Genomic DNA, 21627 nt, shown 5'->3' on the forward strand with positions numbered 1-21627 from the left:
ATTAGAAGGAAAGATCAATATTTAGGATAACAAAAGCACACTGTTAATTAGTATAATAAAACTCCAAAGATAATCAAAACAATTAAACTACTTTTTTGGGTGAGATGAGGACGTGGAATAATCTTTGGCTGATCTGCCATTTGGATTGTGGTGGAATTGTCTCTGACCTCAGAATTTGGAGTTGAATAAAAGCAAAATCAATGTAATACTGGGAATGGCAGAAACTGAGCATTTTTCCTTCTTATTCTGGACTCTTAAATATCTGTTCAGTTGGAAAAGGGCTTAATTCATTGTGTTCAGGATGTTGATCATCTGCTTTCCCTTGTTGTAACGCAGGCAATAGAATCTCACCCACAACCTTTCTTTGAAGAGCTGTAATTTCTGATGAGAGATCCACCTCCTGACACAAGTCACATTTCAAACAGCTGCAGAGATCTTTCAAGTTCCTCTGAGCAGGGACCAGATACTGGTTTTGTTTCTGAAGGCACTCTGCAAAAACTTGGAAATGTGTCTCTCTTTCTTAGCCAAAATTTTCTCTTTGTTTAGTAGACTAAAACGGAGGGGTTGAGCTCATCTTCTGCCTCCCCTTTCTTCTGTTGTTGCTGTGTTTTGATGAAAAACTCTAGGCCCTGTCCTGCCTGGCCTTCTTCAGCCCCTTTCCTGTTGAACGGCATCTTAGAGCTGTTTCCATCATAAGAGCTCACTGGCCCAGTTGTGCTTGTTTTCTTCCCATCATTTCAGCCTTTGGTTCTTACATCTCTCCCAATGTTTCCAGCAGGTTATTATCATCATCCCATAATGTTATGCAACTCCACCTCCAGCCTAACACTACTTTTTTTTTCAAGTTGGTGGTTGTTGTTGCTTTTGTGCATTTGTGGGTTTTTTGTTTTTTTTTTCTTGTTGCTGTTCTGGGTTTTGTTGTGTTTTTTTTTTTTATTGTTAGGTTTTAGGGTGTTTTGTTTTGTTGTTGTTTGCTTTGGTTTGTGGTTTTTTTTAAGAATTCAGCTACTTCTGTGCAAATAACATCAACGTGGCCATGCTGAGAGGTGCTGGTAGAAAAGAAACAATATTATCACTCAGATGGTGAAAGGGAAAAGCAAACTAGTTGTTCCTTGTAAAAGCTTTCTCTGGCAAGGGCTCCTGCTGGGTTTTGATGCTTTTTATTGTTGCTTCCTCCCTGCTTCCATTAAAGCTGGTACTATCTCTTATTTATGAAAAGCTAAACTTAGATCTCTGGGCCTGGGCAATGGAACTCTGACCAGCCACTGCTGTATGTGGCTGAATATTGGGACCTGGAAAAAATAAGGAGGTGGCATTTCAGATGGAGTCATGGCACTGTCTGTTACCTTCATTTTGAAGTAGAAAGAGGAATACTGTCAAAGTCAGTGAGAGAAGAAGGCTTGGATTGCAGTCCCAGTCAATAGGTTCTGTATGAGCAACAAAAGCAGAGTGCACTCAACAGCACAATGATAAAACAAGTGAAATTAATGTCTAAACCTTGCTTGAGGATGAACTCTTAACCTGGGGAAGTAAAATATATGTTTGTATGACTTTGAGAGAGAGCTCTTGGTCTGTTGGCAGAAGCAGAGCTCCTGGTGTTGCAGAAAGAGGTGTGTTTTTTTTTTTTTAATGTATTATTGCTTTTTCTCTCTCCTTTGGTTAAAAGAAAGCTTCCCCTCACAAAAAGAAGTGCTGCTTCTCCCAGAGAATTGCATGGGGATTTGTGACTGTGGACCAACTGATCAATACTTGTTTGTGAAGAGCTTCAGTTAAAGTGGGACAAGGGGAGATTAGCTTAGATGATCTGCTGGTTGTACATCACTATGGATTTCTCATTGTAAACTGGGGAGGTTTACTTGCCCTCCCTGTTCAGAGCTGAAAAGTGATCTGAGACAAACTGTGTGGCTCACAAGAATTAAATAGAAAAGCTATAGGTTCCACAGAAGCAATTGGAAAGAAGAACTTCTCCAGGGGAGTGATGTGGGCGACTTTTGAGCTTCTGTGTGCTCTGAAGAAACTCTCCCTGCTTAAACCTCTCTTTGCATCAAAGGAAGCCTGAACAGGAAGAGGTTATGAGATTGGGACAAAGTTAATCATCCATGACTTTTGTAATTGCTGTGTAGAGATGGTCCCAAAATAGTGAGGACTTGTCTTGTAGAGATCCTTTTTCTCTTTATTTTTTTGTGGCTGGACCCATGTACCCAAAAGAGAGCTGGGATTTATCTCAGCCAGTTTTGCCAAGATGCCAGCTCTAGAGGTTGTGGACAAATTGACACTTGCCAAAAATTGCTCAGAGATCGACTAAAGTCAGGTGAAGACAGAGGTTTAACCTCGGGGCCCAGACTGTGGGAGCAGTGATTTCTTCTGAGATTCAGCCATGTTCAGGTTGGAGTGTTCTGTCCAGTGGTTTTAGTCTGAATTTTCCAGTCCCATACAGTTAGATCATTTTTATACCAACTGGCTTTGTTCCAGTGTTTGTATTTCAACAGAGGATGGCAGGACTTCATGTGCCCTTTTTTTTTTTTTACCCTGTGACATAGATGTATTAACTAGAAGTGTCTAATTATCTTTATTGATTAACCTTTTCTTATAAAGAAGTAGTCACTCACTACACTAGAGCAGTCCATATTCTGCACACTGCAGAAAGAGAAAATGATTAATTTACTCCCTAGATGGTACTGCTCTGTATGCTATGAGAGTAAGTGATGGATAAGGGACAGCCTGCACCGTCTTGGGTCAGAACTGTAGGTCAGAGGCATTACTTACCTTTTGAATGTAGAGTGAGAATTTCTTCCTTTTGCAAATGATGACCCCAATTCACTTGTTTACAGGGGGAGGCAGAACTGGACACACAGCTGTGTTCATCCTTAAGTATGAAATATCTGGCAGAGCTGCTGCTGCAGCAGGTCTGAAGGGAAGTAGAATGTGTGATTTCTGACGTGAATTAGAAGAGCTTTCTCTTCGAAGTCTAGAGAGCTTTACTGTTAGTGTCTTTCATACTGTTCTTTGCTGTGATGCCAAGAAAAAATGACCACAGCCAGAGCGCATATTTGCTTCAATTACATTTTTTCTGTCAGCCAGCAATGTCTTGCTTTCTTCCTTGTGATCCACCATTTGTTCTTCTTCTGTTTTGTTTGGAGCTGCTTGGTTTGTGTTGGTAAGTCTCTAGAGCAGTAAGATCCTGATGTGTGATGAAGGATTCTAAATGGAATTTAGTGACACAATCTAACCTTTATCCAATGTCAAGTGTACCTGTGTGTGTGTGTTTGTAGGGTATGTCTGTGTCTCACAGAAGGCAGGCAGGAAGGGTTATGGTACACTGACGTTAGCATATCGTTAGATTTATTGTGGTGGAAACAAAATGATAGAAGAAATAATTAAAAACAGCAGAAACAAAAAGTTGGTTAAATCAAGAATGGTCTTTGTCATTACTATATGGGTTGAGAGAGCTATAGGTTTTAGGGCATTTCTTGGTGTATTTTTTAGCCTTCCCTTTGGTTTATTGTCTTCCCATCCAGTATGTTTAAGGTGTAGTTTCAGTCTCTGCCCAGCCAAGAATCTCCTCTAGACATTTGCTATTTTCATGCTTCATTCTGCCTTTTTTTTCTGGAAACAGTCTTATTCATGTACTGTGCCTGCCTTGAATGGAGTTGCCTTCTTATTTTGTTATTCTGACTGCTTTACCCATCAAGGAGGGCTTCCTCCCCTCCAGTCCATCAAACCAAGCTCCTCCACTGTAATAACCATATCCTTCTCCTGCTGTCATCTCTCCCCTGTTTGTGAATCACTCTTCCTTTGCACTTTAGCAATAAGGGAGATGAGGCACTGCAACCACTCTTACTATAAATACTACATTCACATTGATGCTCAGCTGGGGTTCTGCTGTCCACTGTATCTCTAATCACTCATACACTTCCACAGGGAATTTAGTGTCCCTTGCTGCCTAGCTAAATGGCTCCCTGTGGCTCTGGGTGATGCCCAGATCATCCTGAGGGACACTGAATATGTTCATGTCCATCTTTCTGGAGAGGTTGGGCAAAATCTTCTTCTGATGAGTCAGATACTTCTTGCTACTGGTAATACAAATGCAATGGTGTCAGTTTTGCCTTTGAATTGTTTCACTTTTATTAATGCATGCCACACAATACACTGACATTTTGACCCATGCAATAGTTCTTTCTAAAAGAATCCAGTGATTTTGTCCTTCTCACAATCCCTTGTTTTGCACTGCTCCAAACAGTGTGATTGAACGTTCCAGGTTCTAGGTTATAGCACTGTTGTAGCTTGGATGTTACCTTTCCCAGCTAGTTCATCAGATACACTGAGCAGCACTGCTTGGCTCTGCAATATGCCATTTCCTCCCAGGGTGAAAGCTCTTAGCAGTGCTCCCACATGGATTTATAGTCCAGCCCAAACAGCACAAGCCATGTCCTGAGTGTGACACATGCTGTGGTGTTTGTGCTGGCTGTGGTTTCTATGTGATCATCACCACAAATGGGCTCTCTCCACTGAGCAAGCTGAGTAGGCAAAGTCTATGTTTTAGTCAAGGAAATGATGATGTAAGAAGCTGTTGTGTTTTTCTGTGCTCAAGGGTGATTTTTTTCCATGTTTTGGGACCCAATGCCTTTAGACATGATCAGTGAGTTGCTTGCCCTCATAGCACACCTGTTGTCTACTTAGCAACTTTGATCTCTTGTCCTGACTACTGTTCTTGTCTCTAAAGGACACGATCTGAGTGCTCAAAAATAAATCTCCTCCTTCTTGATGTAGTCTTGATTCTTACAATTTATGACCCAGAGTCCACTTCATGCATTTCTCATTTAATTTTTCCACTGCATTTACTTCAATAGAATTACACACATATAGGATCATGAGGATGATGAACAGGCATTTGTATTTATCACAGATCCTGCATGTAACAATTTTTCCCTGTAAGTCAAATCTTGTTTTTCCTACTGGCATGAGTAGTAGCACTCCTGTGACCAAAAAAAATACCAGTTTTCCATCTATGCAGAGAACTGCTAACCTGCCACTATTGCTAATAGCATATTCTGTTGATTTCAAGCCTTTCAAAGAGGAAGGGAAATTGGGGTTTGTTCTCTAGACATTAAGAGAGCAGCTTTTAGGTTTTCATCTTCTGTTTCCCAAACGAAGCCTACAACATTTGTTCTAGATGATTGTATCACACAGTATAAAGTAAACTTGTGCTAGATGAAAAGCCATTTTATAGAGTTTACACTTTGCTAGTTTTATAGACTAGCATAAAACATAAAGGTGTCTTGGGATATTTTTTGTTCCTCCACAAGAAATTGAAGATGTGGTTTTTTTTTCTAGCTGCTTGAAAAATCAAATACCAGAATATGCATTAGTAGAAGATAAACATTTTGATCATGTTAATGCTACCCTGAGGGGCAAATTCTGCCTCATGAGGGCATCTTTAAATTTTTGTGCTGTTGGAAATAATTTTGTTCAATTATGATTTGTAATCCAGGGCTTAATTTAATCCACGAATAAAACTTGTGCTTTGTCTTCATCTCCACTACCCAGCTGTGAAATGGAACAGGAGGGAAACATTTGTCACTGAGAAAATTTAGGGTTTTCCAAGTTTGTGTTACAGTTTTGCTTTCATCAAGCTCTGTAAATCAAGGATGCATAAGTTTTGTCACTTTGCCTTTTCACAAGTTTGGTTAATCAACATGTGGAGAAAGCTTTACTCTCTCTCCATCATTATTCCAAAGGCTGGTGCTGTCCAAGGCTTTCAGGATGGAGAGGTGCCCTGTGGAGGCTTTCTGCTTTCTCCTCAGTCTCTCAGGCTGATCTATGTTTCCAGTGCATCCAAAGCAGCTGATCCTATTTCCCAAGGCTGTTGGCAGTGGGAAGCATCAAGTTGAAAGCTATTAAGGTGGAGAAAAACAATTAGGCGAGTACTTAACTGATCTTTGGGGGTAACAAGAGGCATGGTGTGAGTTGTGTGACTATATTTCAGGGTACCCATGAGTAGCATTTATGAAGTGGAAATCTTTAAATTGTCTCTGAAATAAGTAAGTGTGGTTCCAGAGCTATGAGGGTGGGGGAAAGGGCAACACCATGTAGTGTCCTCACTGTGTCCCTAACAAGGACTAAGACTTGGCTGTGGGCTAGACTGTGCCATGCAAGCCAGCAGGTTGAGTACCTCTCCTGGCCAGGGATGACCTGCTGTCCTTTGTGAATTCTGCAGTTCAGCTTGATAAACTCCTGCAGTTTTTCTATTACTCAGGACAAAACATCGCCATTGATTTTTTTTACAGCTGGATGGATTTTGTTTCTGTTTTCTTGCAAAATCAGCATAAAAGGGAAAAAAAAAATCCCACAAGTTATTGGACAGAACCATGGACAATTTTCAAACTTAATGAGACTTTTATACTTACCTCTGAAACTTTACATAGCATGTGTGTTGACTCACCCTGCTGCTAATATTTTTTTTTCCCCTGAAAATATTTGTGTTGAAGACAAATGGATTGCAAGTTTGACCATTTGCTATGTGGAAAATCAAACTGTCATGAGCTATTGCCTGTGCTTTTCACCTGATGAGGGAAATGTGAGCACTGAGCAGTTGCTCTGGCTGAATGGACTGAAGTAGGAGTTACTGAGCACAGCCACCCTGTGTGGCGTATTCATCTAGTGATCCTGCAGAGATCATCCCAAAGTCAGAGCAGTAAGCTCTGCTCATGGAATCAAGTCAGCATGAGCTTTGTTTCTCAGAAAACTGAAAACCATTTCAATTAGGAGAGGCTTTGCTCTGCTAACAATCACATGGACCAGCCTGGCACTTTACTGCCTGGCAAAGCCAGCCTGATTTTAGCTAACATTGCACCAGGTAAGGGGAAACCTTTTCACTACTTCATGCTGTGCTGACATATAGATGTATTGGGTATTCTTCCAGAGTGAAACAGCTGCAGCAGAAAGAATTTCCTTCACCCTCCAAGACTAGAGACCCACTTTTGATGTGGATTTAAATAAAAGAGGAAAAACCTTTTCCTGACTATAAATTAATGGATCAAATATTTCTAAATGGAATTGGAACAGCCTCTGTGGCTTTATTATCTTTTGCCATACAGGGCTGTCTTTGAAAGGGAAAAAAAAAAAAAGCTTAGTAAAAAGTAATTTCAGAGCCTTGACTGCTTTTTGATTACAATTTGGGATTACTGTTTTAATCACTGCTTATCAAGTAATACCACAAACCTCAGAGCATGACCATCTTTCGCAGGGGGAGCCAGATTTAAAAGCCAATTTTCAGCAATCCCTCCTTTTTTTTTTTCCTCCCAAACTTGTCTAACAAATATGGAGGGATAATAATCTGTGATAGTACAAGAGACTTTAAGCAATGCCTGAATCTCTCCATGTGCTCAGATTCCTTCTGAGTTTCCCTCGTTGTTGTTGTAGAGGCATTATTGTGCAGCAAAAATACCAGCAGCTGACTAAGCAGGTTCCAAGGCAGGCTCCATCTGAGTGCAAGATATCAAAAATGCTGCTCCTTTCCCAGGCAGATGACAGATTTTTAGGTGTGCAGAGTTGTCTAGGTCTAAGCATATGCATGTTTTCTGGGGAGGTCTGAAATGTAGACCTTGTATTTGTATGCAGATTACTGCTTTATGCAGGAGGTGTTATTGTTATGCACTAATATTAAAGAATTAATAAAAGGCTGTAAGGGCAGCAGGTGAATTGGTGTGCATCCAGCTGCCTGGAGGAACAGAGAACTCCTCACTACTGCTGCAAGGGTTTGTTTCACCTACAAGTTGCTAGCATGCAAGGAAGTGCATTAGATAGATGCATTCTGAAGTACATCTCAATGAAGATGGAGTGCCTGAGACAGGTTTAGAATCATAGAATGGTCTGGGTTGGAAGGGACCTCCAAAAGTCATCTGGTGCAACCCCCTCAGCAGTCAGCAGGGGCATCCTTTACCAGATCAGGTTGCCCAGAGCCCTGTGGAGCCTCACCTTGAATATCTCTTGGGATGAAGCTTCAACTACCTCCCTGGGTAACCTGCTCCAGTGTTCCACCAACCTCACGGTGAAGAACTTGTTCCTAACATCCAATCTAAATCTCCTCTTCTCTAGTTTGAAGCTATTGCCACTTGTCCTATCACTACAGGCCTTTGTAAACAGTCTCTCTCCATCCTTCTTGTAGGTGCCCTTATCAAGATCAATCCTTCCTCTTAACTTTCCAGTTAGAGCCCATCATTAATACCAGTGATACTAAGATGTTGCCTGTTTGAACTATGATAAAAGAGTATCACAAATAGGAGAAGTTCATCCTCTGAATGTTTGTTTTTCTCTTCAAGTTTGTGTTTGGAAGTTCTCTACCAGCCGGGTGGGCAGAGGATGGTAAATCCAGCAGACTGCTGCTGGAGCAGAACCTCATTAGTTTATGCTGTGAATGGATTTCCATCTTCCTGGAATAGATAAAACCCTTCAAAAAAGTCCAGATCAAAGCTAGATTTTAGGTAGCCTGGCAAGGGGGACCCAGCAGCAGAGAAGACAGTCTTATGGCAGATGAGTTGATAGTTTGGTGCTGAGTATTCTGGCATCAGAGCTGTGTTTGACCAACCAGCATTTGGATACCTACTGACCTTGGCTGTTGAAAAGCTGGGCATTGCAGCCTCACAATCCAAAACACAGGGGTGCTAATGTTTCTTTCTGGGAGTTCAAGGTGCTGGTGCTCTGGCCTGGTGAGGAGATTGGAAGGATTGAGCTGAATTCATTGCGTTCTGCATTGTGTAGACCCTGGAGGAGAAGACAGTTTTAAGGAACATACCTGAAGTGATACAAGCTCACATGGCAGGGTTCACCTTGTGCCTGTTGACCTGCCTGTTGTCCACCTGTTATCTTGCTGCTCTTGGAGCAGCTGGGCTGCCCCTCAAGTGACCATGCCTAGCTTGTCAACATGGCAGCAATTTCCCACTCCCTGATCTCCTCATCATATAATTGTCTATAAAAAGAGCGAGGGACTGGCACTTTCTGATCAGCCACGTTGGTGGTGGTGTAAATAAGTTTCACGATAGATTTTGGGTTGGAAATAGCAAAACCAGTCTGGCTTCTTATACTCATGTAGGGCTAAAACTGGCTGCACGTGTGGAAGTAATGGCTTAACTTGTATCAAAATCTTTCCTTAATTGGTTTCTTTGGCGATTTCCTTAATTTCAGACATGGAGGAGAGGAAGATGTTTGTACTGATTTAATTAAGCCTGGCAGCTGTCTCTCTTGCTGGAAGGGATGCTCACTGAATATTTTTCATCCTCCCTATCTGAAAGATACCATAATGTCATCGCAGAGAGCTTGCTCGTTTTTCCTTGAGGACATTAAGTGGTGTGATGTTGTAGGGCTCAGTTTTCAACAGCAAGAGGAAAGCACAACAGGCAGGACTGTAGGAATGCTTGAGAATGGAGCTAAGAGAGAATGCTCTCCCTGCACGTGATCTCAAAATCTAATTGTTCCATGAGTCAGGATTAAACCAGTTTTAAAACCCCCATGAAATACATTTTCAAAAGGGAGTGAATCCTTTTACCCATGGATTTTTCAGTCACAACACAGTCATGACAAAGCTGGCTCAGAATTACAGTCTGGAAGTCTTGAGCTTGTCTGTGCGGTAGCCTACAGCCATGTCTCAGATTTGGAGAACCAGGCATTTCTGTCCCTGATTGTTTCTGCTTGCAAAAATAACATCATCTTCATCTGCTCGTTCTGCCAGCCTAAATTAACGTGCTAGTCTGCTCAGGAGAAAGAAAAAAGAGGAAAAAACCTTCCACCCTGCTAACAAAATACATCAATGCCAGCAGCCCCTACACATGAATGAGCCTCAATAAGCAAACTACTGTGCATGGGTGGCAGAGGAGGAGAAAACCAAGGAATTGATAAAGAAAGATATTTCACTTTCACACTTCTAAAATGTTGGCTTAGAAACAACAGGGAGAGAAAATAAAAGCCAGTCATTTGTTAAAATAATGAAAAATACACTGACAGTGGCCTCCAAACTTAAGTATGCCTTTTGTCTTGCCTACAGAAGCAGACAGAGAGCCTAGGGCCCTTTTTCAGTTTTTGTTTTGGAGCTCTAGTCATGTTACTTCAATATGGATTGATCTTAATCTGTCTCTGAGTACAATTCCTGAACCTCTTACTATTTGTAGTGTTCTGCTAAGATATTAGGTATGTTGGGTCAAACTCCTTCATTTAAGGTAGCTGCCAGAAATGGTCATGCACATGTGGTCATCTAAAATGTCAAAGCAAAACTCTTTGGAAATTCAGACAATGTGCTATTAATTATTAACTCTTAAGAGGTCAAGACGTCTCTTTCTCTGGAGACATGCAGAACCCATCTGGATGTGCTCCTGTGTGACCTTCTCTAGATGATCCTGCTCTGGCAGGGGGGTTGGACTCAATGATCTTTTGAGGTCCTGTCCAACCCCTAACATTCTGATTCTCTGTCTTATTTTCTGTTATAAAAGCTTGAGTACAACTTTTTCCATGGTAATCTGTCTCAGAAGGATCTTCATAGAATCAGTCAGGGTTGGAAGGGACCACATGGATCATCTAGTTCCAACCCCCCTGCCATGGGCAGGGATACCTCACACTAGATCAGGCTGGCCAGAGCTTAAGGATCTTGGATCTTGAGGATCCAAGCTCTAGGGCTTAAACTCCTCTTGGCCAGCAGACAGATTGGATGAGTCAGGAGGAGGATTTGCTTCTGGAGAGCCAGCAGAGTCGATGTGCACACAAATGAAGACAGTTAAGAGGCAGTCTTGTTCTGACCTGGAGCATCTTAAAAGCTGTGTGGAGCCTTAGAACAGAGATGATTCAGGTGGGAGATGAACTGGAAGTTCTGGGACATGCAACACATTTTAGCCTGTGGTTGATGGGGGCAGAACATGTTCACTCTGTCAGAAAAAAAGCAGAGGTAGAAGGTTTAGATTTTGTTAATACCAATTCTGGCAGAAGCAAAGGGTAATCTTGCTGCAGTGTAGTGTTCCTTAGCCTTTCACAATACTCCTCAGAGATTAGATAGTTGTGATTTCCTGTAACACAGGTGATACACTGAGGTGGGAAGTCCAAGGGCCAAACATGGAAAGGCCCTAACTCATCTCAAGATCCTAGCCTGTTTCTTGGTTGATTTTGCAGTTGCCTAACTCCCAGTCACAGATGTCTGCATCTTCAGAGGTCAGAATACTGCTTTGGTCCTGCTCCTAGGGGATTTGTTTGCATCATAGCATTAGCTTATTGGCTGTGGGGGTCTCAAATGCCAAACTAGAAATGCCAGCCTTGTATAGATGTCCAGGGATAAGGTAGTGCTGTGTGGATGTGGCAGGGGAGTGCCCTTCTTCCCTTTTCTTGGTGAAGAATGATGTCCATAGGATGCTAGGTTTTGAGGGCTGTTTTGCCCTTTCTGAACTTCCCTCATCCCTTGCAGTATTAGAGCATTAGAACAAGGGGATTTGCCCTGTCCACCTAGGATATTCCTCACCAGCACCATGTTTGATTTACTGTGCCAAATAGTTGTTTTTTTTTTCCCCATGCATCTGTAGAAAACATGGAATAAATGACACAGACTGAGTGAAATCATATCTCCCAAGCCTCCTCTGAAAACTTAATTAAACCCACAGGGTCTTGTTTGGGGGTAGAATAACAGCAGGATATGAAGTACTGAAGACCAGTAAATAAATGATTGGTGCTGCTTGCTATTTCTCTGTGCTGGTAGTGATGTGGGGGAAAAAAATCGAAATCTCTTCTTTCTGCCTGAACATTTTATTATTAGCAGCTTCTCTGTGTTTTATCCATTGCTTCCTGTTGAAGGAAACCGCATTGGGGAAAAAGAGAGTTTTTAAAGGTTGGATTTAGGCTCATCAATATCCAGGGAGCTTCTCCACTGAGCCTGAAATTCGCTGCTCCTATTTTTCACCAAGGATATCTCGTCTCACAGGCTGAACTATAGACTTGTGGATGTGGCTTGGAACACAACTATATACAAGTTGCCTGTATACAATGGTGGTTTCAGGGGCTAGAGAGGGACTGTGAGAGCATGAGAACAGAATCTAGTGAGCTCTGTAGTAAAGCACAACCTATTAGCTGGAAGACATAGGGTTATGCTTCATCATTATCCCAGTATTTGGTAACTCACCTGTCCCATGGAATTGTGTTTTGACCTTCTAGTGCTTTATTGAAGTAAGAGCTCATGGATGTTTCCCAGGTGAAGACCTGAACTTAAGTAACCTACTTCAGGTCACATAGGAAGTTTATCACAGTACATTAGAGGTTGGAAGGGACCTCCAGAGATCATCAGATCCAACCCCCCCTGCCAAAGCAGCATCACCTAGTTTATGCTGGAGCAGGGATTGGAAGTGTTTTTCCATTAGGCTGGCAATAATGGATGGGGCTGAATGACATTTATGTGCTCTTGCCAGATCTAGGCAGCAAGCAGAATACAGGAATAGCATGTGGATAATGAATAAGAATGTTGCTTGAGTTCCTGACAGGAAAAGCTAGAAATTATATCCCATGCCTGCCCTTCCTGTGTCTGGAAATCAATGGTTCCTGAAGCTGACTCAATGATATTTGTAGACTTCACCTCTTCTGTGAAAGATGTGATAAGCAGTAGCCTTAAAAAAAAAGAGTGAAAAAGGAGCAATGCCAATCCAGTAATGCTCCACACCAGTGCCCATGCCTGGAGGCCGTGGCCATGCCGGGCTGGCTAATGTCACTCGTGAGGAAGGGAGGAGCTTCAGAAAAAACTAACTGGCACAGGAGAGACTACAGATGGAGATAGGATCCCTGGGCACTTTTTGTCTGGGCACAAAGCCCTCTGGCTGATTACCTTTAATCTGCCAGTATGAAGCAGAGGAGTGTGAGGAGGAAGGGGCCCAAGTTCTGCTTCTGTGTAGAGGCAGCCGGATTTAGAAGAGATCAAACTCTTTCTTTTCAGGTCTTGTTGATCCATTTGCTTAATTCTTCTGTCATGTAAGTAGATGTTAATGTTAAGACACTGTGGCTTGGCCTTTTTGGAGACTGGTTATTAAGTAAGGTGGTTAGATTCAGTCTAAGTAATTGCTGGGTTTTCTTCTGCTTAATGAAACTGAGGAGGAGTAAACTTCATCGCACCTGTTCTACGTGTAAAAAATTCTCCCCACCTTTCCTTTTAATGCTGAAAGGACAAGTGGAGAACATGCAGTTCTTGCTGTTGCCACATGGAAATGAATAATGGCATTGGGCAAAAATGAAACTCAAGTTTCCAGAAAGCTGCTCTATCCTGCCCATTCATCTATGTGACATATAGAACAACCCCAAAATATACTGGCTGGAAAAAAAAAATAAAGACTGTTTAGTATTCAGAGCTTCAAAGACATTTAACAACATTGTCTTCACCAAAGAGCCAAATTATTTCTTCAAGAACTGTACAGAGAACACTTTGCTTTTCAATTTACATCGTGGTCTGTCAGACATATTGCTGTGGTGGTTGTCCTGTGGCAGGGTTGCTGAATTGATACCAATAAAGGCTCTGAATACCTGCTTTCAAATCTGCCTTGTTGGTCAATGTGCTGGAGATTTACATCAGGAGACATACTTTCTGATGCTTCTTCCCAGCATTGTTGTAGGAAGATAGCAAACTTGGAACAGTTTTTGAGAAGACTATGTTTTGTCTTTGAGTTGGAAAGAATGTAAACACATTGTAACTAAAGAGAAAGACTAGGGAGAAGTTGACTGGGTATGTTAAGAAGCTTGTTTGTCAGTATTAACCTACTGTATGCTTTGCTTGGACCCATGTTAGTGAAAGGATAGGCAATTGGGATGTGACAGCTCTGTGTTAGAAAAGATTTAAGTTGACTATGTAACACAGTAGTAGGCTTTGCTTTTGCTTTGCTTAATTGCTTAGGCAATCAGTGCTTTCACCTTTCACAAGAAGAATCTTCTCGTCTTGTCTTCACCTGGAAACATCTTGGCTCGCAGCCTGTGATGAATAGTACTGCTGCCATTATACATTGTTACTGTTTCTGAAGGATGAATGTTCTACAAAAGAGAAGATTAAGAGCTAGAAGCCCTGTGGTTTAAGTAGTAGATGTCCTTCAGATTGTATGCGTGAGCATAATTGAGTTAAACTAGTTAATGTACGCCTCAGTTTCTACCTTTTAAATTGGGATAAACCCCACTCTCTCTTAAACCTTTAGTCCAGCATGAATAGGCTGCAAATTCTTGGTTCTAGAAATAGGAATTATAGGACTTTAATGTCTGAGTGGGGCTAAGACTTGCCAGGGTTGATGTGTAACAGTCATAGCTTTGCTCCATACAAATACAAGGATAAAACTTTGTGTTTTACCATGATTGAAAAAGTTGCAGAATATCCTCTGAGCTCTGTGCCTTCCTTTGGACCATTAGAAGGTTTTATTATCTCATTTCTAATTTCATCTATTGAATCTTTGGCCTTCTGCTGATATTGCTAATGACAGCAAGAATGAATTCACTAACTCAATCCAAATTCACCAACAGTCTGTGACAACCAAACTACTCTCAAAGATCTCTTCTGTAGTTGCTCATTTTGACTGGTTTTGATTTGCTTTGGCTCAGGTCTTATGGAGGGCAAGAACTTTGCACCATGCTCTACCCCCTTAGCTGAGAACTGGCATTCTCCATTAGGCAATTTCTTAAGCTACCTGGCCTCAACATTTTGTGTTGTGCGATTCATGTTTTCCCCTGCTGCAGAGCATCAAGCAAATATCTCTGTCTAGTAGCTGATCACAGGAAGGTGATGTACTCTTCTATGACTGTGGTAGGAGTTGGAATGATAACTGAGAAACAAGCTACAGCTTGTGTGGGAAATGAGAGGAAAGCCCCAGACCTTCATGGGAATATTTGCTGTTTCTGTTATGCTGGTGAACTGGTCTGGATAATGCTAGGTACTCTTTCCTTAATATGCTATACTGTATCCTTAAAATGCTAGGTACTGTTTACTTCTTATCTCCTTCCTGGAGATATGAAGTATTTATTCATTTTAATTTACTAAAGAAAAATCATCCCCAAAGGCTAGTTTCATCAAGATGTTTAGAAGCAGAAAAATAGGTCTAGGAAGTCTGTTTAAAAAAAACCAAACCAACCAAACAACAACCACAACAACAACAACAAAAACAAACAAACAAGCAAAACAAAGCCCCAAACACCAAAAAGAAGAAATAATAATAGTAGTAGTACTAGTAATAATAGTACTAGTAATAATAGTAATGGTAATAATAGTAGTAATAATAGTAGTAATAGTAACAATAGTAGTAATAATAATAATGATAATAATATAATAATAATACCCTTGAGCATGCCAAAGCTAATTAAATGTGAGGAGTTTTGTTTTGTGGTGATGGTCTTTTTGTTTGGTTGGTTTGGTTTGGCCTCTCCTTAATTTCTGGAGCAGTTTTGTTACTGGTAGAGTGGCTGGTATGTTCCCTGTGCTGCCTCTCATCTGAGTGAGGTGTGCAGCATGAGGACAGGCAAAGAGAATATGCAGAATGCTCTGGGGACAGCAAGGTTTCCACAGCAGTTTTACAGCAATCCATTACAAATGCATTGTTAGGTTGGTTTCTTCCTTCTCTTTCCCGCTGTGCAAAGTATTTGATATTCAAATTAAAATGGTGCTTGTTTAGGACAATTCAGTTATGGAATAAGCCTGGTAATTGGTGCCCGTGGGACTGTTTACACTCTGCTTGGTGTAATCCACTTATGGAAAATTAATGAAAGACGATTTCCTCCTCCGTTGTAGCTGGTTTAATATGTGCACTACGTTGCTTCCTCTTCCAGCTGAAGCTTCAGATGGTTATTTGGGGACAGAAGCTCCAGCAAGCTAACGTGCTCCCTGGAGATCTCCTTAGGGTTACAGGTGGCTTTGGTGGCACAGAGGTTGTGTGCCAGCCCCGCAGTGCTGTGAATCAGAAATGATTCACTCTAAGATACGAGCCCTCCCTCCTCTTGCTTGCTAACAATTTGTATCCCTCCATGACACCTCACAGTGGCAGCTGAGCTGACCTGGGGGTTTGTCCAGCTGTGGGATGTGAGCTGTCTGCCTGGCTCCTCTGCAGCATGGCACCAGCCTGCACCTGAGCTTTCAGATCAAGTGTTCTCCCATCTCTGGGGAGGGGATGGGCAGATGCTCAGGGTCTGAATCTTCTTTGAGCTTTAGTTGGAACTTATTTTTCAGCTTCCTCAACTGGCCCCACTAGCTCCTATAGTAACAAGGAGGAGAAGGTAGAGGGGAAAAGAGAGGGGTTGTTATGCATCTCTGCTGATATACTCAGTATGCAGCAATTAGTGTGATGAAATGACAGAACCACTTCTTATGCACTCGTGAAGGCATCACTTGTCCTGCAGGTTGGTGAAATGAGGCAACCTCTCAAATGCCTGACTGAAGCTTGAGCTAAGGCACTGCTCTCACTGCATGAATTTGCTGTTTTCTGTTTGGTCAGATGAGGGGAGATAAGAAAAGAAATGCCAGTAATTCTCCTTTTCTTAGGAATGTTATCAAGTTGTTTCATAGGGAGCTGGCTTTAAGTAGAGGCTGTGTGTGAAAAACAAAGTATCTCAGTAAGTAACTGTTCAATTTTGCAGGCAGCACTCATGCATGGTTCAGGGCTACGGGAGCCCTGATTCAATATGGACAAAGCAAAGAGCTTCAATTCCAAAGCAAATAGCAGCAGAATTGTGAATGCTGAGAGGAGAAGTAGCATGGCTTTGTTATTCAGGGTGGCTACAGAAAAAAATTCTCTGAGGAAAAGTCAAATGCAGAGAGCTGAAGGCCAAAGAGAACAAAATCAAGGTGATCCTGGAGAAATCACCAAGCTGCATTGCCTGAGAGAGAGTGAATTGAAATCATCACCTTTTACCTCAGTAACAAAGCACCAGGGGTTACAGAGAGGAAATATGCTCAGTTTGAACCAGGCCTATTGCCTAGATACCTTCTCTTCCCTAACTTAGCCCAAATTCCCTTCTCTCCTTCAGGCAGTGGACAGACTGCATATTCTTTACCACTTCTAAGAAATGCCTTTTCTCTTTCTGTGCCCACTTAGGCTTCCCAAGAAACAGTTTCTCTGAATCAAACCTACTATAGCCTTCTCTCTCTCTGTGTTCTTAAAGTCTGTATAATTCTCCCTAACCCAGAGACAATTACAAATGATAAAATCATCTTTCTGATTCTCAGTTGGCCTGTTCTCCTGGGAACTCTTTCAGGTGGGGACCCACCATTTCTTGAATGTTCTTGACATCACCTTTGGGAGTCCAAATACTTGGGACATGTATTTCTGCTTCTTTGTTTCTGATGTGTGTGGAGCACATCCCTGGATTGTGAAACTTGCTCCTTCAGCCAATCTCAAGATCTTTCTCTTCCATGCTTCTGCTAAGATTGTGACTTGAGCAAGGTTGAGCTGACCAGAAGAGGTAGGGGCAAGGCAGGGGATTGTTTTGTTTTGTTTTGTTTTGTTTTTTCCCCATTTCATCATCTCCCAAATTCATTTGCATGCAGGGGGCAAACATTCCCTAGATATTGGTGTGAGAATCATGGCCAAATGCATTATTGTACCTTGTGCAGTGACTTGGTAATACTTGAGAAGGAAATTAGTTATTTGCCAGGCAGGGTCATTGTCAGTGTGGGCCACCACTGCAGTGCTTTTTGCAAGTTCAGAGCCCAGGGTACAGACAGCAAATGCTTTGCTCAGCTGTTGTTTTACCCTGCTCAGCAACATCTCACACCTGTTCTACAAACCATGCAATAAACCTCACCGCACAGTGCTGTGTCTTGCCTTTTAAAAGCTTGATATATTGCATGCAAGGTCCAACTCATAAGGGCCTGTGTTCCACAGCTCATTTGGTATGGTTCTGAGGAGCATCTGTCTTAGCTCCTGGCAGTGCAAGCTTTGAAAACAGGCTTCATTTTGCATCTCTGTCCTTTGGAAGATGGGGAAGATTTACAACCTGCAAATAATGATGATAGGTGAACTTATGTCCTAGGGAATGGGATGGAGGCAATGAGCTTGAGAGATGAACAGCTCTGGGGTCCTCTGGGCGTTCTCACTGGCATTATCAACTAGAGATGAATCAGATTCACTCTGCCTTACCACTCGGCTGCCTTCCTGTGCCAGAGCTGAACCTCTCTGTAATGCAGTGTTTTGCAAACACTGGGCATTTGCAAGACACCCTCAGAGAAGGACTGAAGGAGAGAGACAAAAAGAAAATTGAAGGTTTTTGTTCAGTTCATCAGCACTTGGAGAGAGTTGGAAGGAAAAGACATTTTGGGGAAAATTACTTTTCCTCAAGAGTCACTTGAATGTCATTGAGAAGGACTGTCTGTTATCTCTGGATGATTGACACATCCTACTCTGGATAGAAGAATATTCTCTGCTCATATTAACATACCTCTTATCCTTTTGTCACTTTTGAATTTGCTGTGGACCTTAATTCTTGCTTTAGGCATAGTGAACTTTATTGTAATTTCATGTGAAGAAAATGATGAAAGGGGCTTGCTCGAGAAGCTTCATATTTCCCCAGGACTCCTGGGTTCAATGACCAAGATCTCCAGTTGTCTTTCAACAAGTCCACCTTGATTTTTGCTCTGTATTAAATTCTCTTTGTGGATACTAGATATAAATGGTAAATATTCATTAGCTGGGGAGATTGCAACCCAGTTGTGAAAGGCAGAGCGCAGCCTGAGGTCTGCTGCATGACCTAGGCAATGTTTTGGAAATGGGGAATTGTTTAATCAGGGTGTGAAGCTCAAATCCAGCCCTGGAGAAGCTGGTGGAAGCCTTCCACTAAATGTTGTGGGAGATGGGAGGTGTCCCTGCCCATGGCAGGGGGGTTGGAACTAGATGATCCTTGTGGTCCCTTCCAACCCTGACTGATTCTATGATTTTATATTTGGTCTTATGATAATGAATACAAGGGCCAGAGTGCAGAATGGTTTTGTTGAAATAGACTTGGTCAGATTCTGGAAACTATGCAGATGAATAGTTGTGGTGAATTGGTATTTTGCACAGGGAGCTCACCTAAAATTAAGTGGAATTGACAAGTGAGGATGGTTGGTTCTACACTCATTCTTCTAAGAAAATAAAATGAAAGGAAGCAAAAACCCCCCAAATCCTCGTAATTAGTAGTACAGCTCTGTCCCCTGGTTGTTATCTGCAAGTTATTGGGAACAAAAGGGAGCAAATAAAACCCCAGGAGCACATGAAAATCACTCCACTGTCTGTGAAACTTATGACAGATACTTTTCATTTAATTCATTCAGGAAATCAATATGTCTTACAGAATCATTTGACTGTGGCTGGCAGTGAAATGATAAATATACATGAAAACAGAATTGGATTAATAATTTTGACAGGTAATATAATGCAGCTGTTGCTGAATGATATTAACAAGAGAAGGCATGTTAAGTCCCCATGTCAGAGGGAGGGGAGGTGGTTATAATGTCTGAATAAATTTCCTGCTGTGACTGAAGACTCTCGCTGGCAGATGGGGATCGACAATACAGAGTTCCATTAAAAAGTCCTTTGCTTTGCTAATTCTTGACACTCTTTACTGGTCAGTAGCCTGCTCATTGATCTTGGCTGACTGAAATACAATTTCCCCATGCTGTCTGCCTCAACCAATAGATTTCATTTGCAATATACTGAGCTGTGACAAACTGGGCAACTTCCCCCTCCTGAGATCAGCATCCTCAAGAAGGCTGTTTTCATTTGGGCAGGGCAGAAGCTCTCTTTGAGTTTTCTTCTTTCCCAATGAGACAAAGATCTTGAGATATCTTTCTTCAAGGTTAATACAATTATCATAAATGCATGTGAAGGAAACAATGCCCTTTCTGAAGGATATCAGGCTGGGTTTTTTGGAATTCTCCTGTTGATTTTTGTGCTTCCTCCACAGTGCAGCTGTCTTTCAGCTCTCACGTGCTGGAATTTTTGCCCCCAAATAATCAAAAGTAATAAGAACTCTCTTAAACTACCCATGGACTCCATCTATAAAAGGTTACTCCCTGTACTGTTTCTTGCAAAAAATAGAGAGGTTAAAATAATCTCACTTTCTCACTCTTCACTAGATGATGAGCTCAGAAAATACCTGTGTATGGCTTCCACAGGGCTATGAGACCTTTCCAGGCTTGGCTGTTTGCCTGTCTCCTATTGTGATATATTAAGTGCTAGCAACAACCTGATCCTTGAAGACTCTGGATATGCCAACATCATCTCAGCAAAACCTTTAAGCAAGCATTACCTTAAGGCATGGGAGTAATTCCTGTGGGGACTGTGCTTTTTACCATGTGCTTACTGGCCTTTGGCTGGCAGTTTGGTGTTTGTTGGCTGCCCAGACCTGGCAGGATTCACCCCTTGCTCTTATTCATAACTTGGATGTTTAGTAAAATGCTGTTAAGTCAAGCAGTAGATTTTTGTGGGTATGTTTTACTTGCCTAACTGCAATGAAGATTCCTTTTATGCTAGTGAACTGGAAGATGCAATTTTGAAAGGGAAATTAAGGGGGAAGAGCAGTTTATTAGAAGTATAAATGTGCAGAGACAGTAGGTCTCACACCTGGGAGAAACAGAATAAACCTTTTCATTCACTGAAGGGAAAACAGGAATTAAGATCCTCTGAGTCAAGCATTTCTTCTTTACAGCAACGTAAATTTGAAGGCACTGACGGTGATGAATTTGATGACTGTGACTTCAATGCATGTTGAGCTCTGTCCAGGTAGATGTTCAGTGTTTTGCAGATGATGGAGAGTGCTGTAGCTCTGAGGTCTGGTTCTTCTACCAGTGTAGAAATTGTGACTATAAATTCTATATGCAAGCTATGTAATTCTATATGAATTCTATAGAGCCTTATGCAAGCTTCACAAAGGGTCTCAGTGCCAGAGCTGTTCTGCAGAGGAAGAGGAAGCAAAAAAAAAAAAAAAAAAAAAAAAAGTCTTGCCTTCTCAAAGTCATGTGGTAAGACATTTTAAACATTAATTTGAGACATTGTAGTGAACTGAACACCTTGAGTAAAGGCTAAACACCTTGAGGAAAGGTGTTTAATTGTAAGACTAAGCCCCACGGAAACGGCTGCGTTCTTCACTACACAGTTAAGCTGCTCTGTGCCTCACCAAGATTTAGACATGTTCCCTGTAGCAGAGAAAGCTGCCTCTCCAGATGAGCAGTGCTCAGCATAGGTTTCTGCTTCTGTATAAGTAGAGCTAAGTCAGGTGGGATTTTTTTATTTGAAGAGTTTAAGGAACTGCTCCCTGACTTCCTCCAAGTGTTTGTACTCCAGCCTGCAGACTCCAGATGAGCGTCTGGTAGAGAAAGCACTGTAAAGGGAAATCAATTTTCATCAGTTTTGCAGCCTTTTGGGACATAAGAAGGTGGGGATGAGCATATGACAGGATCATTGTTCTTGCTTGAATGTGGAATCTCATCTCTAAAAGGAGAAGGTGTTACTTTAGCAGCATATCTGTGTTTTCCTTATAATCCCTCTGGAAAAATTCAAACCTCACCAGTTGTTCAGAGAGACTGAGCCACTTGCAGACCAGCTGCCACACATTCCATTGCATATCAGCATTTACTCTTAGAAGTTAACTTAATCATGAAATGACTTATTTTCCCTAGCA

This window comes from Indicator indicator, chromosome 26 (assembly GCF_027791375.1).
Source record: "Indicator indicator isolate 239-I01 chromosome 26, UM_Iind_1.1, whole genome shotgun sequence".
In the NCBI taxonomy this organism is placed as follows: Eukaryota; Metazoa; Chordata; class Aves; order Piciformes; family Indicatoridae; genus Indicator; species Indicator indicator.